A 16,806-nucleotide genomic window follows, 5' to 3' on the forward strand; every position below is an offset into this window, starting at 1 on the left:
AGAACCATCCTCAGTTGCCAATTTAAATTCCACATGCGGATTTCACTGTATAGCTCAATTCAAAGAAAGAAAGAGCTTTCAAGTCACAATAGATAACTGAGAAAATATTTTAGATGAACCAATAACTACTGGAATGGAGTGGGCGAAGTCTGCCTTCCAGATATTGACAAACTCCAACTCGCAGCAGCCCTGGTCAGCATAGGTAAGGGTGAGGAATGTAGGGAGTTGAAGTTCAACATCTGGAGGGCCACACTTTCCCACCCCCCTTTCTAGAGATGGGATAATAATAACAATCATCATCGTCATCATCATCATCACAAAAATACTGTGGGACTTTTGAATCCAGACTGACAAAGTTTTGGAACACAATACACCAGACATCACAATTGTGGAAAAGAAAAAGGTTTGGATTATTGATGTCGCCATACCAAGTCACATTGAGGAAAAACAACAGGAAAAACTCAGCCATTATCAGGACCTCAAAATCAAAATCAAACTGCAAAGACTCTGGCATAAAGCAGTACAGGTGGTCCCAGTGGTAATCAGCACACTGGGTGCCGTGCCAAAAGATCTCAGCCAGCATTTGGAAACAATAAACACTGACAAAATCACCATCTGTCAACTACAAGAGGCCACCTTACTTGGATCTGCACACATCATTCGAAAATACACCATATAGTCCTAGACACTTGGGAAGTGTTCGACTTGTGATTTTTTGATACGAAATCCAGCATATATATCTTATTTGCTGTGACATACTGTGTTTTTGTGTTAGTAAAATAATAATACAAATTTATATCCCGCCCCATCTACCTGAGGGGACTTGGAGTGTCTTAACAACAACATGACTGTGCAAACAATATGGACAATGGGTTGTTGTAGGTTTTTTGGGCTATATGACCATGTTCCAGAAGCATTCTCTCCTGACGTTTCACCTGCATCTATGGCAGGCATCCTCAAGGGTTACGAGGTCTTTTGGAAACTAGGAAAAGTGGGTTTATATATCTGTGGAATATCCAGGGTGGGAAAAAGGATGTCTGTTGGAGCTAGGGCTCAATGTTTCAATTGGCCACCTTGATTGGCATTTGATGGTCTGACAGTTTTTAGGTGTAGTATGTTACTGCCTGGGGAAATCCTTTGTTGAGGGGTGATTAGCTGTCCCTGATTGTTTCTTGTCTAGAGTTCCCCTGTGTTTGAGTGTTGTTCTTTATTTACTGTTATAATTTTAGATATAATATATAAACTTCACAACCTCTGAAGATGCCTGCCACAGACACAGGCAAAACCTCAGGAGAGATTGCTTTTAGAACATGGCCATATAGCCCAAAAAACCTACAACAACCCAGTGATTCCGGCCATGAAAGCATTTGACAATACGGACAATAATAAACATATAACCAATTTATAATTAAATCAGATCAAACAAATAATAACAAAGCAAAATCAACAGGAAAGTAAAAACAAAATATTAAATTGACACAAGATGATGGGCATCATGGGCTTACAGGTATAAATACTGTGGGACTCAGTACAGGATTTGTTTTGCAAAACAGAATGGACAGATTAGGTTATTGCAAAGTGATTTCAGGAGCTGTAACAGGCAAGTGAGCCCGGGGACTTTCAGGTTCTATGCAGCAGGTGGCTTCACTGCTCATGTAGTACACCCACCACAAAACAGTCCTAAACACACCTGATCTTATCTAATTTTGAAAACCGAAGAGAGTTGGGCCCATTTAGTACTTGGATGAGAGCTCACCAGGGGACACCACAGATCTCCAGGTAGGATAAGAAAAAAATCACACCTGAAACTCTGCAGCACAGCCAGATAATAATGGGCCAGATGAAAAAAAAACCCACCAAAATCAAACGAACAATTAGACTGGCTCCCTATAAGGCAGCTTCCTATTTTTATATCCAATGTATTGTTTTCTGTAGTGAAGATTAACTTTTCTCATCTTATGACATTCCGTGGTCTGAATTACATAGGTTAATGGGCAGACAGCAACCACCATTTATATAAAGAACATACTTCAAATATATAATCAGGAACTTTCCCAGCAACCTGCATAGTAGGTCAGTATTGTGTGTGTGCATGTGACCTGTTGACTTATAGCAACCTTATTAATGTAATACCATTTCTATAATATAGTGAGGCAGCTGAACGTCAGAGGCAGTGGTTCACCAAGAGGATGGGAAGACTATAGCACTCCAAAACATCACTGCAAAGTTCAAGGAGGGCTGAATTCAGTCGTCAGCACAATTTAGAATCATAAACTAAATTAACAGAGCTGGAAAGGAAAGCAAGGCCAACGAGTTCAATTCCTGCCACTTAGGGATACACAGGGCCACCCTGTCTCACCTGTACCTTCCTCAGCAGGAGAGAGAAGGGGAAAGAGCAGAGAAAGAGGCACATAAAGAAACAGAAAAAGGAGCTTCTTCTGCTGTTGACTTTGCCCTGTCAACCTCAGGCATGCTCTTCACAATGATTGCAAAGAGAGTGTGACATTTGGCAGAAAAATGTTCTCATTTGGCTTAGCCCCCACACAACAGCATAAGTCTCAGCCCTGCCTTTGACAGTGTGTTTTTAACAATTTACATGGATTCCCACATAAGAAGAAAACTGCCTTGAAAAACTTCTGACCCTCTTCACTTGTAGGAACAGCAACATCAAACCTGCCTTGATATATTAATTGTCCCATGTCTGTGTGCTTTTTTTCTCTCCGCAACTGAGCAGGTGCCCCTCTGCTGAGGAAAGAGCATTGCACAGCTCTAAAGTTCACACATGGTTACTTGACGTCAGCAGAAATCCATCCAAGAACAGAAACCATTAGCTATTTTATATCTTATTCCTGGGAGACCAATGTGGCAACAACATCAGGAATATTTCCTCTAAGGCGAGCACTTTACAGATCTGCTACAGGAGGTAGGCAAAACCAGCTTCCTTCTCAGCTATCCCTTACAAGTCCACTGGAACAATAAACAGCATGCGTGCTAACTTTGGTATTCTAAGACTTCTCCTATGCACCCAACAGATTTTCTTGGCAACTCAACAAAAACAAATACTGTGAAGTCCAGAAATACCTGACCTACCAAAACAAGGGACATAGCTTAGGTTTACCATCCTTTATTACACTGAATGTCAAAAGGCAATGCATACTTTCAGCAGACCACAGCTATATTAAGAAAATTAAATAAATCAAACTTCATTAGATTTATTGGCTGTATGTTACATTTAAAGGAAAGAGATGGGGCTATTATGTCAATTGAAACCACAAATGGAAGGACCTTGGAGACCAAAAGTTTATCAAATCTATTATGTATAACAACACATCAGTTATATGTCAGACCGATAATACATATACAGGAGTTTTTATCTATCCACTAGTTAAATTAGAGCTTAATACAAACATTTAGTATGTCCAAAAACCCTAAAGGTTCTGGATCCTGTCTGATTTTGGGAGCTAAAAAGGGCTGGCCCTGGGGAGTACTTGGATGGGATGCTGCCAACGAATACCAGGTGGTATAGGTTATATTTCAGAGGAAGAAATTGGCAAAACCACCCCTGATTATTGTTTTCCCAAGATGACTCTATAAAATTAATGGGTTTATCGTAAGTCAACAGGTGACTTGAACGCACACGCGCACACACCATCGTTTGCCACAGAACATAATAAATATAATCTTCTTCTTCTTCTTCTTCTTCTTCTTCTTCTTCTTCTTTATTTATACCCCACCACCATCTCCCCAAATGGGACTCGGGGCGGCTAACATGAGGCCAAGCCCAAAAATAATACAGCAAAGTTAGACACAAAAGAGAAAAATTACATCACAACAAAATATATAAAGTAACAAAATAAAATAAACAGTGCAAAATAACATAATACAAATCAAACATAAAGGGCGAGAACATCACTAGATATCACTCTTTGCCCTTTAACTATGTAACTTTAAGGCATTAATTCCTGCCTACATTATGAAAGGTAAGTGATGGAAAAAATAGTTTACCGTCCATATAAGAGATCATCCATTTTTAAATTTATTAAGAAAGCTGAAGTAAGCCCATTTCTTAGTGGCAAAAACCTCAAAATAGCAAGCATTTCTGGAAGAAAAGCACATAAGGGCAGCCACATTTCAAAAAATGCTTCACAGCCAAGACTCATGACTGAATGGTTTAGCTTCATTTGCTTTTCTAAAAATATTTTCAAAAAGCAGCACCGTGTCAATACAACACTTTGCTATATTTAGGCTTTATGGGGCTGACTTCTGAATAGGCAAGTAAGAGGTTAGCTATGCTGGGCCCACAATGAATAATCAAAAGGGATTGTCTAGATTTTAATATTATGCCAATGGTTGGAAAACCTGTAATATTCTCCCTTTCTTTTCTTGTCTCTTTTCAGATGATAAATTCATTGGGACCAAATCTCTTCTTAGTTTATGTGAAACATGGTGATGAATTTTAGCAATTTTCTGCAGTCCTTCATACTTTCTTATTGTATTTGAGATGTTGTTTTTTGACTGAAATACTAGCAGCAAGACATGCACTAATATATCTGCTCTTCTGTCTGGATTCCAGGTGACACCAAACAAATGAATCAGAAGGCATCTGTCCAAACTTTAGCTTCTCATCATTTTCTAGACACCTCATTCCCAAATACACACACATACAGAAAGAGAGAGAGAGGAATTACATGGGTCAGAATTACTGCCAAAACAAACAGAAGAAATCCATCTTTGCCTATTTCCAAATCCAATAATGTTGTTATTATGATTCCCCCTTCGAATGGCACCTACCACATAAACTTTCAGCAGATGTGGCTTTTCCCAATCACTGAAAAACCTCAACGGAACAGGTCCTACCTGCTGAACCTCTCCCTGCCACACAACTGAGTCCTCTTTGAGCCACTAAGCTCTCTGGTTATAATATAAAAACAACCTTCTCATTTCTGAGGTGCTGGCTATGTCCCAATAATGTCCCCTCCACCCATGACCATAGCTAAATTTATCCAGAAGTATTTGTTTTACAGGCTTTAATCTCAGCAAATTCTTGTGAAACTAAAGTAGAATATTTGCACTCACAAACTAATGCCATTGTATTTCTAAGGCATGAAACATCGCAGAGTAAATTGCAATGTCTGGGTAAATATAGGGGTCATGGTCCAAACTAATTATTTTGATTATTACATTTTACAGACACTAAGGATAAAACCCAGTAGTCTGAACACTGACCAGGGTGTGATTCCATGGAAACCCATTGGGTAATCATACCCTTTCAGGTCCAGAAAATCTCATGATGGCCTTGGGGTTGCCATAAATTGGGAACAACATGTAGGAACACAACAACAGCAGCAGCAGCAGCAACAACAACATTGGATAATGCTAGGATTAACCATTTCTATATCATCCCCATTTTAGCCTCCCCCCCCCATACCTGTTTCTGAGCCAAGGATCACTGTCATACCTGCATAAATTTCCAGCAATAAAGCCCTAGGGTGACCCTCACATGCCCCCGACTACTTCTTAATTTTGGTACAAATGGCAAAATAACCCAGTGACTCAATAATTCACATCTTTCCATGTCCTCAGTCTCACACACTTTCTCCAACTTCTCAGGTGTATGTATATCCAACATAGATTAGCTTTCTTTAAAGTCTCCTGAATCTATATGCTAAGCAAACAACATACTATATTTCATTGCATAATAGTCGGCATTGCATAATAGTCCCCCCCCCCCCCATTTTTGTGGTGCCAAAATTGATATTTTAGAATCTCTCGCATAATAGTCACACAGTTGATTTAGCCAGCCTCCCTGCTGTAAAAAATCTAGCATTCCTTTCTACCTGTCTTGCTACCCTGTCCTAAAAAACTTTATCCATCCCATTTCAGCAAAGGCGTTTCACTCACTCGCTCACCCATCTATCTGCCCACTCATCCACCCACCGACCCACCTGCCCACCACTTCATTCACTCACTCACTCACCCATCCACCTGCCCACCAACTCATCTGCTCACTGCTTTACTCACTTACCTGTCCACAGACCCAACTGCCCATCGGCCCACCTGCCTGCCGCTTCACTCACTCACTTGAACACATGCATGCTCGCTGTGCATGAAAGGGAGTGGGCAAGCAGATGGATGGGCATGTAAGTGGGTGGGAGAGTGTGAGTATGAGTGGGTGGGCGGGCAGGTGAGCAAGTGTGCAATTGAGTGGTTGGGTGAGTGAGTGAAGGGGTTGGTGGGTCAGTGATGGGCAAATGAGTAACTGAAGTACCCTTGCAAAAAGGGGGAAGGCAAGTGGGTAAAGCTGTTTAGAGCAGGGCAGCAAGACACATGGAAGGGAAGCCTAGTCCTGATCTGTATTTTTAGCACCATATCTCAAAGTTTAGAAACCAGTAAAGCTGACTCTAATTGGTCTAGCAGAAGACTGTGAAATGATGGGCATGTAAACTATCATGCCTAAGTCTTTCGTATTCTTGAGAGGCGAGGAGCTGGGGAGATTATGATGACCATGAAGACGTGGAATCCAGGTTTGTGATTTTTAGGATGCAAAGATGTGAAAAACAGAGACAGGTTGGAGTATTTCATGTCATCACATAGCAATATTCTAAACAATTTACAAATGACATTCAGAAACACTTCTATTATCTTTCCACAAGTAATAGACTAAGCTTATCTAAAAATATTTCTGTTTCTAACAGTGGAAGAGCTTCCCCCTCCACTGTTTTTTTCCATTTATTCTTTAGGTTCTGTCTCTGTGTGTGTTTAACCTTGATGTTTATCCATATAATTTCATTACTAAATTTAATCTTAATATTTAAATAGATAGTAGAATTAAAATACTGTTCCATTTTTGTATGCAGAAAAAAAATCTATTTTCCTCTTGCAAATACATTCAAATGCTTTGCTGTCTCTGCATTTCAACATACATCACCTTGAAAACTAGTTGGACTTTTGAGATTTACGAATAGGAAGCAGCCTAGGAACAGATCTTCACATTCTACTGATGACCTTGAGAAAGCCATCTTGACTCCATTCACTTTACCCGAATGAGAGAGGCAAACTGTTTCTTTCAATATGCAGTTCATTCTGCATCAAAAATAAGGATGCAAGGCACATCACAGGGGTAATGCTAACCCTTCAGAGGCAGCTGGACAGCAATTCAGATGTAGTCAGCAGAACAGTGAAGGATGTCAAAAGTTTCCAAAAATCCCACTGGAATATGGCTGGGTGCAAATAGGACTATGATGTATTGTCGAAGGCTTTCATGGCCAGAATCACTGGGTTGTTGTAGGTTTTTTGGGCTGTATGGCCATGTTCTAGAAGCATTCTCTCCTGACATTTCACCTGTATCTATGGCAAGCATCCTTTGAGGTTGTGAGGTCCTCACAACCTCTTGCCATAGCTGTAGGTGAAACGACAGGAGAGAATGCTTCTAGAACAAGGTCAAAAAACCTACAATAACCTAAGACAATGATGCTCAGAATTTGAAAGAGTATCATAATTTCTCACTCAGCAAATGCTTAGAAAAAGTGTGGTGTGTGGGGGACTCTGAGATCCATTCCACACAGCTGAATAAAATCCTGCATTAATAATATTTTGTCTCCCTGAGGGGACTCAGGGCAGATTCCAGCATACAGAAACTGACCTATTGAATTTTAATGGCCAGGCAAGAGTTAAACCTAGTAACCAGTTCTCTAAAGAGAAACATTTGAGAAAACCGGCTGACCATTTATTCTTTATTTTCTGGACACAGGGCCATCCGTAACTGCAATTAGCATTTTGGCAAAATATTCGAATGCAATATAATGCCTCAGAGCAGATGCTCATAACAAGAAGCATTTTTATGAACCTAAGGCCCCACATAGCTGTATAAAATCCACACTGTACTGGATTATAAAATGTGAGCTCAAATAACTCAGTTCAAAGCAGAAATTGTGGATTATCTGCCTTGATATTCTGGGTTATATGGCTGTGTATAAGGGCCCTGAGACAGACAGATGAAAAGTATCTTGCATCTTAACGGGTAGAAGAGCTAAGGATGGGAGTTCTTGGTGTGACTCCCATCCTGGCTCTGGAAAAAAAAACTGCTTCTAGATGAAAACATCTTCCTCACCCATGACCTGAAGCAAAATGGGGATGTCCTCCTAAGAACAGATCATACAACGTAACTGTAGCACTTTGTTCAACAACAAGGTTGGAGAACGTGTGGCCCTCCAGATATTAAGCAGAGGCTGGATGGCCATTTGTCAGGGGTGATTTGAATGCAATATTCCTGCTTCTTGGCAGGGGGTTGGACTGGATGGCCCATGAGGTCTCTTCCAACTCTTTGATTCTATGATTCTATGATTACCAGAGTGCAATTCAGACCAAATTAGTATTGCCAACTGGCTGCAGCCTATACAATCGTGGGATTGGTTATCTGATAGGGCACTGGAATTCTCCAGAAAAAAAAATCATAAGGTCTTGTCATAGTTTTGCAACAAAATTACAGCTTTGGTAGAAAATTAGAAGTTTGTCGAGTTAGTTGTTAACTGGCAACATCCAAGTAGGATTTACACAAACCTTTTATTCATCTGTATGCCCGCTCGACACACTCCAAGTTGATTTGGGGAGTTTCACACACTTTCTCCCCAGAGACAAATGGAGGAGAGTGGAATGAAGCCAAGTGGCCCGAGGAAAGGAGTTATTGGTGATAACCTGGTGCTGCACTCTTCCCATTAATTTTCAAGTGAAAGTTGGAAAAGCTGCCAAAATTCAGGCAGAGAGCAAGACACTGACCATTAGCTGGTCATTTGTTTAGTTTTTAATTTGTTTTCTTTTTGTTTACTCCTCACACTGTTAAAACCAAATAGGTTCATTATAATTTAGGTCTTCCTTCCAGTTCATGATTCAGTATTTTCATTTGTAGCATTTTTTAAAAAAAGGGTAAATTCAATTTGATTGTTGTCTGTTTCTTCATTCAGTCACTTTCGACTCTTCTGTGACCACATAGACCAGCTGATGCCAGAGCTCCCTGTTGGCCATCACCACCCCCAGCTCTTTCATGGTCAAGCCAGTCACTTCAAGGATAACATCCATCCATCTTGTCCATGCTCGGCTCCTCTTCCTTTTTCCTTCCATTTTGCCCAACATCATTACCTTCTCTAAGTTTCCTGTCTTCTTATTATGTGGCCAAAATATTTCATCTTTGCCTCTCTTTTTGTGTGTGTGTGTGTGTGTCAGGAGTGACTTGAGAAACTGCAAGTTGCTTCTGGTGTGAGAGAATTGGCTGTCTGCAAAGACGTTGCCCAGGGGACACCAGGGTGTTTGGATGTTTGACAATCCTTGTGGGAGGCTTCTCTCAAGTCCCTGCATGGGAAGCTGGAGCTGACAGAGGGAGCTCATCTGTGCTCCCCCCGGATTCCAACCTCCGACCTATTGGTCTTCAGTCCTGCTGGCACAAGGGTTTAATCCATTGCACCACCGGGGGCTCTTCGTCTTTGCCTCAAATATCCTTCACTCCTTTGAGCAGCAGGGCATTATTTCCTGGAATATGGACTGCTTTGATCTTCTTGTGGTCCAAGGAAGTCTCAAAATTTTCCTCCAGCACCACTTGTAATAATATTATTTTAAAACAATGGTATTTTAATATATCAAACAGGTTACTGGAAATTCCATGCCAAACAAAGCTATAAAGAATGTTATGTTCCTACAGTAACAAAGTGATTTACTATCTGCAAACTTGTGTGTGTATCTCTGTGTTAATATTGCATTTTTTAGTTATTCTGAAACGTTGGGGGCTTTTTTCTAAAGAAAGTGTTGAAGAAATGTTGTAACCATGGCAAAAATGTTCCCCCTGTTTTTTCTTTAGAAAAATAGTGAGAATTTTCCCTCCTCTCTTGGGTTTAACATTTCCAGAAATGTTGCATCTCTCGCATGTGTGTGTGTGGGGGGGGGGGGGGTATGTTTGGTCTCCACTCCACATAGTAAAATGTCTTGGGCCAGAACTGCTTTTAAATGCATAACAAAGATCTTTACAAATCCGATTTAAGAAGAGCAATCACTAGCTCAAGCAGGCACTTACATATTAGATTTTAGAAACAGACAGGAACTATTTTGTGTGGGAAATGGAGACCTTGAGAACCAAGACAGCACAGTCTGTGTTGACTACAACCAAAAAACACTGAATGAGCATTGAAAGCAACCTGAAGAAGAGAACCTAAAGGGAGGTTGAGGAAAGGGGAAGAAGATCAACATGTTCCACTTCATTACTTTGTGGGAATATGGTGAAGACCTGGCAGCCTTCCTAGAATGAAAGGTCCCATTCATTTACCATCAGTAACAAAAAAACAAACCCAGACCCTGTTCAAAACTGGCTGCTTCTCCTGAATGAGATTCAGGAACCCTGCCTAGGAAGAAAATCCTCATTTCTGGCAGTCAATTATGCATTACTTCACCAGGAACAGCTCCTAGTAGCCTTAGAGAATTGTTTCTTGGGACTATATGGGCTTCAGGCATGTAGCCGGGGGGGGGGGGGGGGCTTGAGGGGCTTCAGCCCCCCCTCCCGAAATTCTCATGGTGGTTCGCGAAAAAGGCCTTACTGGTGCATTATTTAAACTGTTATGTTTATTGATATCATGATCTGATCACCATACTCAATATATCCCATATGCATGGGGGTATTGGGGTAATGATATAAAAGGTTTGCTAGAGTAGACCCTCTTTCACTCAGACTCAGCAGCTAGGCAGGACTGAGTTGCTGAAAATAAACCAACTTCCACAAAGCTTCCCTCCTATGTTCATACTCAGCTTGAGAACCATCTGAAAGGCTAGCTAGATTGTGTGCCTGTGACTGAAGCAATATCCTCCATTGGAAGATAGCTCTCCACACTTTCAGAAGATTTGTTTCTTGCATTGCCAAGTAGACAAATATACAGACAGGGAAACAGCAGGGAATCAACCAATCAAGACACAGCAGATGTAATTTTGCTGTGATTTGTAGTAGCAGCTAAGTTGTATTACACAGCTACCTCTAACTCCTATGGGCACTCACTGGGTGGCATTGTTATGCTCAACGCCAACTAGAAAGCATGTTCTGGACAAACAGAAGTCATGACCAATCATGTTCCAAAGGCGGCAATGAGATTTTGTGGGGAACTTCACCCACCACCTCAAACAGCATTTACAAATTAAATTGGATTCCTTGGAGTCCACTTTCAAACACTAAGCTCAGGAAAATATGAGACAGATGTTCTGATGGGACCAAGATACTACAGGGAATCTTAACAGGCAAAAGGCCTTCTTAGATGTTCTGCCCCCTTCCAACTCTGCAAATCAGCTCCCTTTCAATTAGAGAAAGGTAATAGTGAGATGATGTCCTGAAGAACAGAGAGAAACTTGGAGGGGGATTGATTTTGTTGTTTGGGAGTTGCAGTTGCTGGGATTGATAGTTCACCTACAATCAAAGAACATTCTCAACTCCACCAACAATGGAATTGAACCAAACTTGGCACACAGAACTCCCATGACCAACAGAAAATACTGGAAGGGTTTGGTGGGCATTGACCTTGAGTTTTAGAGTTGTAGTTCACCTACCTCCAGACAGCACTGTAGATTCAAACAATGATGGATCTGGACCATATTTGGCATGGATACTCAATATGCCCAAATGTGAACACCAGTGGAGCTTGGGAAAAGTAGACCTTGACATTTGGGAGTTGTAGTTGCTAAGATTTACAGTTCACCTACAATCAAAGAGCATTCTGAACCCAATCAATGATTTAATTGGGCCAATCTTCCCACACAGAACCCCCATGACCAACAGAAAATACTGTGTTTTCTGATGGTCTTTAGTAACTCTCTGACACCCCCTCGCAACTCCCCCCAGGGGTCTTGACCTTCAGGCTGAGAAACACTGCTCTAACTCCTGGTTTTGGTAGAAAACAGGATATAAATAAATGTAATAATAACAGTTATCGGGCTTGATTAAGCCTTCTATTTTGTAGACATTATAAACCAACTGGGGTTGCTCAAGGCAAGCTTCTATATCCAGCTCCTTCTACACTGCCATATAAAATCCAGTTTATCTGCTTTGAATCCTAACTTCAAAAGGTGTTGAGACGTAACTCAAGGATTCTGCTGAAGATCTCATTTTTGGCAGATCAATATGGGAGGGCGGTATTTCAGATATCCTGTTCTCAAATCATTTAGGGCTTTTAGAACATACGGCAATGTAGACTCATATATTCCAGTTCAAAGCAGATAATGTGAATTATCTGCTTTGATAATCTGGAGGGAGCAAGCTTGTTTTCTGCTTCCTTGGAGACTAGGATGCGGAATAATGGCTTCAAACTACAAGAGAGGAGATTCCATCTGAACATGAGGAAGAACTTCCTGACTGTGAGAGCCGTTCAGCAGTGGAACTCTCTGCCCCGGAGTGTGGTGGAGGCTCCTCCTTTGGAAGCTTTTAAACATGGGCTGGATGGCCATCTGTCAGGGGTGATTTGAATGCAATATTCCTGCTACTTGGCGGGGGTTGGACTGGATGGCTCATGAGGTCTCTTCCAACTCTTTGTTTCTATGATTCTATGATTCTATTATATGGCATCATAGAATAGGCCTTCATCAGCTGTTCTTAATCTACCCTTCAGATGTTGTTATTTCTTTAAAGTATTATTGTATCACCTTCTAGTTCACAAGGACTCTCAAGATGATAAACAAATAAAGATTATAATAATACAAAGATATAAGACATCTGAAAACACATTAAATATGTTCTTTAAAACTCCTAAAAGCAGTCTGAAACATTCCTAAAATTTGGTTTTAAAGCAGTCAGAGCAGTAATTTTGAACACTGAGTGTCATATGGAACAATACTGTTTCAGCTTAAAAGAATGAGCCCAGCCTAATCTTTTTGAGCATGAAGTTCCTCAGTTGAAGTCCAGAGAGAGTCTGGTGACGTACAGCCACCAACCTAACTTCAAAAGGTGTTGAGACGTAACTCAAGGATTCTGCTGAAGATCTCACATTTTTGGCAGATCAATATGGGAGGGCGGTATTTCAGATATCCTGTTCTCAAATCATTTAGGGCTTTTAGAACAACACATGCTCAAAAGGACAGTTCCTGCTGCATTTTGCACTGGCTGAAGGTTCCAAGCAGTTTTCAAGGTCAACCCCATGCAAAGCACATTTTTCCTAGGTTACAATTCCCAGCAGCTTTACCCAACATAGCCAAGTGTGTTCAGTGATGGGAGCTGCAAACAATATTGTGAAGGGCACCATGATATACAAATAAAGTATCATTGAGCAATGTTGCCAAGTAAGCCTAGCAAATTCTGCTTATTGGGTCAAATTGTCGTATAGGTTGAGCATCTCTTATCTGAGATGCTTGGGACCAGAAGTGTTCCATTTTTAAAAAATAATAATAATACTTGTATTGATTATGAGATACCTTATGGCAGGGCCCCAAACCTAAAGAAGAAATTTATTTATGTTTCAAATACACCTTGTACACATTGTCTGATGGTAATTTTAGACAGTTTAAATAGCATGAAACAAAAGTATGTGTACATTGAACTATCAGAAAGCAAAGGTGTCACTATTTTAGCTACCCATGTGGACAATTTTGGATTTTGGTATACAGACATCCCCAAGTTATAAACATCCAATTTACAAACGACTCATAATTAAGAACATGGATGAGAAAACAAGAAAGTGAGAGAATTCTACCCCTAGGAAGGGAAATTTATTCCTGAAAGAGTTATTACCGTGTTTCCACGAAAGGATTCCCACCAATCCTTGTATCGACAATAAGCTTTTTTTTTTCCAAATCCAATCATCACAAAGACAGAAAGTAAGGCGAAATCTTCTGAACAGGGACCAGACATATGTGTGTGTGTGTGTGTGTATACACACACACACACACAGATACACACACAGATAGACTGTAGTTACACTTTTAAAATGTGCCTGTTCCAGCTTACAAAGAAATCCAACTTAAGACCAAACCAACAGAATCTATCTTGTTCGTAACTTGGGGACTGCCTGTATTTTGGAATTTTAGATAAGGGAAACTCAACCTGCATCGCAGAAATACCTGACTACCATATGTGCTAGACAACAGCTCCTACCTCACCAGACAGGATAGCCATTGGTCATGGTAAATGAGGAAATGTGACAGAAAGTTTGTGCATAGCTCTTGGCACTTTCCTATTAATATCCTATAATTGAAGGTGTTATTTATATCTTCACCATTTGCCTTAAGTGCATCAAACTAGGAAAGTCAGAATGACTTCTTCCAGTCCTGTAATTATGAAGACCTTGCTAAAAAAGTAATGGGCCACTTCTTTTTCCTGATTACCTCCCAAAGTATTACCAAAAAAGCTTAAGTCTCTTTTCTGCAGATGCAGTGTTGAGTCATCACTAAAGTAATAGGAACGGAATTGCTGCAATCCGGAAGAGGACACAGTCATTTGTTAATGGGCTTACTTTAAATGGTTACTAGAAACATACACACGGTCTTTGTGCTAAAGTGATCTAATAATGTGCACACTAATTACATTAATTCAAACAGGTCTCATGTGCCTTGGGGTATGGGCAAATTCAGACAGGGAATGCTTAGCATGTGACATAAGAATGGATGAATGGAAATGAAATAACATGTGTAAAGCATTTTTAGAAGGAAGAGATATTTGTGATAGAGCCAATTCAGAAGACATCGCTGCAAGAATATAACTCACAGCAGTACATTTGGTCATGAAAAAAGTGATGGATGTGGAAGTGAGTGTGTGCCTTCATGTCGCCTGTTGATTTATGGTATCCCCATGAACTGCATGGAGTTTTCTTAAGCAAGGTGAGTTGGGTTTACTAGTTCTTTCCTCTGAAACAGAGCCTACAGTTCCTGGAGTGAGTAGCTACTATAAATCATAGAATAATAGTATTGGAAGAGACTACATAGGCCATCTGGTCCAACCCCTTGCTATGCAGGAAAAGCACAATCAAAGTACCCCTGACTTTCTAAACCTTTTTATTTCAAGTATGCAACAAAACCCCTAAGTGTTAATAATACAACCAGGTACCAGAGACTGAGGTCTTTTGTGAGGTGAGTACACCGCAGCCTGAGGAAAACCCAGCTCAAACTATGTGACCAAAAATGGTGCGGACAATAGGACTTCCTTGATTAACCCCAGAAGTTGGGTCCCATACCTCCAGAATCTCCAGATAGCTACTGGCATCTGTAGAACAGTGCAACAATTTTTTTTAGGTCTGTACAAACAGTATATTCACATAATGCATCAACATTGTAGCCAAACTTCAAATATTACTTCCTAGGGTTGAATCAACAAATGAGCAAGGCCATATACCTCTTCCCCTTCATTGTCACTTTCCTTATCTGGAAAGTTTCCATCTGCAGGGAGATTCTCTATGTGACCAAGAACCTAATTTTTCTAAGAAGCTTGTAGAGTATCTAAATCAGTGGTTCCCAACCATAGGCCACTAGTGGTCCACAAGAACTAAAATATGGTCCATGGACTCACCATTACGACACCGCTGCAATGAAAGCGACTGCTCTTGTGAAACCCTCTCATAGTGCTGAGGATTATAATATATTAAACATGGTTTTAGAGCGGATGTGGTCTATCCAATGCAATTTTCTGAATCAGCACCCCAAATAACCAAACTGAATCTAAAATTGACTAAAAACTAATTTGCAACCCTTTTAGTACTAATGTTGGAGAGTGGTCCCTGGTCAAGAAGTCCCTGGTCAAAAAACGGTTGGGAACTAAATGGACAGAAACATCTCTTTGAGCATTCAAAAATTAAGAACTCTGGGGTCATTCTGAGATTAAGTGCCATGCCAGATGCAAGATCCTGTCCTTTCATGGAATTATCTACACCTCAAACCCCTGGATGAAGGAGAGGAGGCAAAATAGAATCATATCAATAGTACTCAAAACCATGGGGAGGAATCTGGAGTGGGCTGCAGAAATACTCTCTTAATTTCCTGTGACAAAAATTATCTAGTATTGGATGGATTTCCGAACATTTGATGAACTGGCTTGCCAGCTCCACCTCCTCTAAAACTCCCAAACATCTCAGTCTCCAGGAGTCTTGTTTTGACTGAGTCTGACTACAGTCAATTTCCTTTTTTGGGAAAGCTGTCTCACCTAGGTGCCAAATGTGTATTCCAGCCACAAGACTCAAATGAAGTCTACCTTTATCTGTCTACATTTCAAGGGCTAAAATCTACACTACCAAATAATGCTGTTTTGAACTTTTTTATATGCTCAGTGTAGACTCAGATAGTGTTCACTGGACTGCATTAGATGGGTCTACACTAGTGGTTCCCAACCTTTGGTTCTCTAGGTGTTTCGGACTTCAACTTCCAGAAATCCCAGCCAGTTTTCCAGCTCTTAAGAACTGTAGGAGCTGAAGTCCCTGGAGAACCAAAGGTTGGGAACCACTGGGCTACACTGACTCTATAATGCAGCTAACTTCATTATTTGGCAGTATAGATGCAGCCTTAGTAGTTTTCCATCTTTTCTTTCACTGGCTAAGGATGTATCCACACTGGACAATGATAGCAGCCTGATACCACTTAAATTGATGTGACTCCATCCCAGGAAATTCTGGGTTTATAGTTTGATGATATGCTTAAGAGTTCTCTATCAGACAACTGTACTGTGAGGAGTGGACTAGAACTCTTCAGCAGAGAATTTAAAGAATTTTAAATCCCAGATTGCATAGAAAAGAGTCATGGCAATGAAAATAATAATTGTGCAGTGTGGATATACCCGAACAAGCCATTTCTACCCAGAGAGGGAACAAGACA

At 40.6% G+C, this 16,806-nt stretch overlaps 1 protein-coding gene across 3 annotated transcripts in view; it reads right to left on the bottom strand.

The window, feature by feature from the left end:
- The window catches only part of SLC25A22 (solute carrier family 25 member 22), an 89,133-nt gene that overhangs the window by 53,246 nt on the left and 19,081 nt on the right, over positions 1 to 16,806 (bottom strand). The window contains exon 1 of one of the 3 annotated variants that reach the window (XM_067462587.1): positions 11,572 to 11,614. The exons of the other annotated variants lie outside the window; for them this stretch is intronic. The gene's annotated coding sequence lies outside the window, so the exon portion shown is untranslated. Of the gene's footprint in view, positions 1 to 11,571; positions 11,615 to 16,806 lie in introns of those variants that run through there. 3 annotated transcript variants of the gene reach the window in all.

This window comes from Anolis sagrei, chromosome 1 (genome assembly GCF_037176765.1).
Source record: "Anolis sagrei isolate rAnoSag1 chromosome 1, rAnoSag1.mat, whole genome shotgun sequence".
Taxonomy (NCBI): domain Eukaryota; kingdom Metazoa; phylum Chordata; class Lepidosauria; order Squamata; family Dactyloidae; genus Anolis; species Anolis sagrei.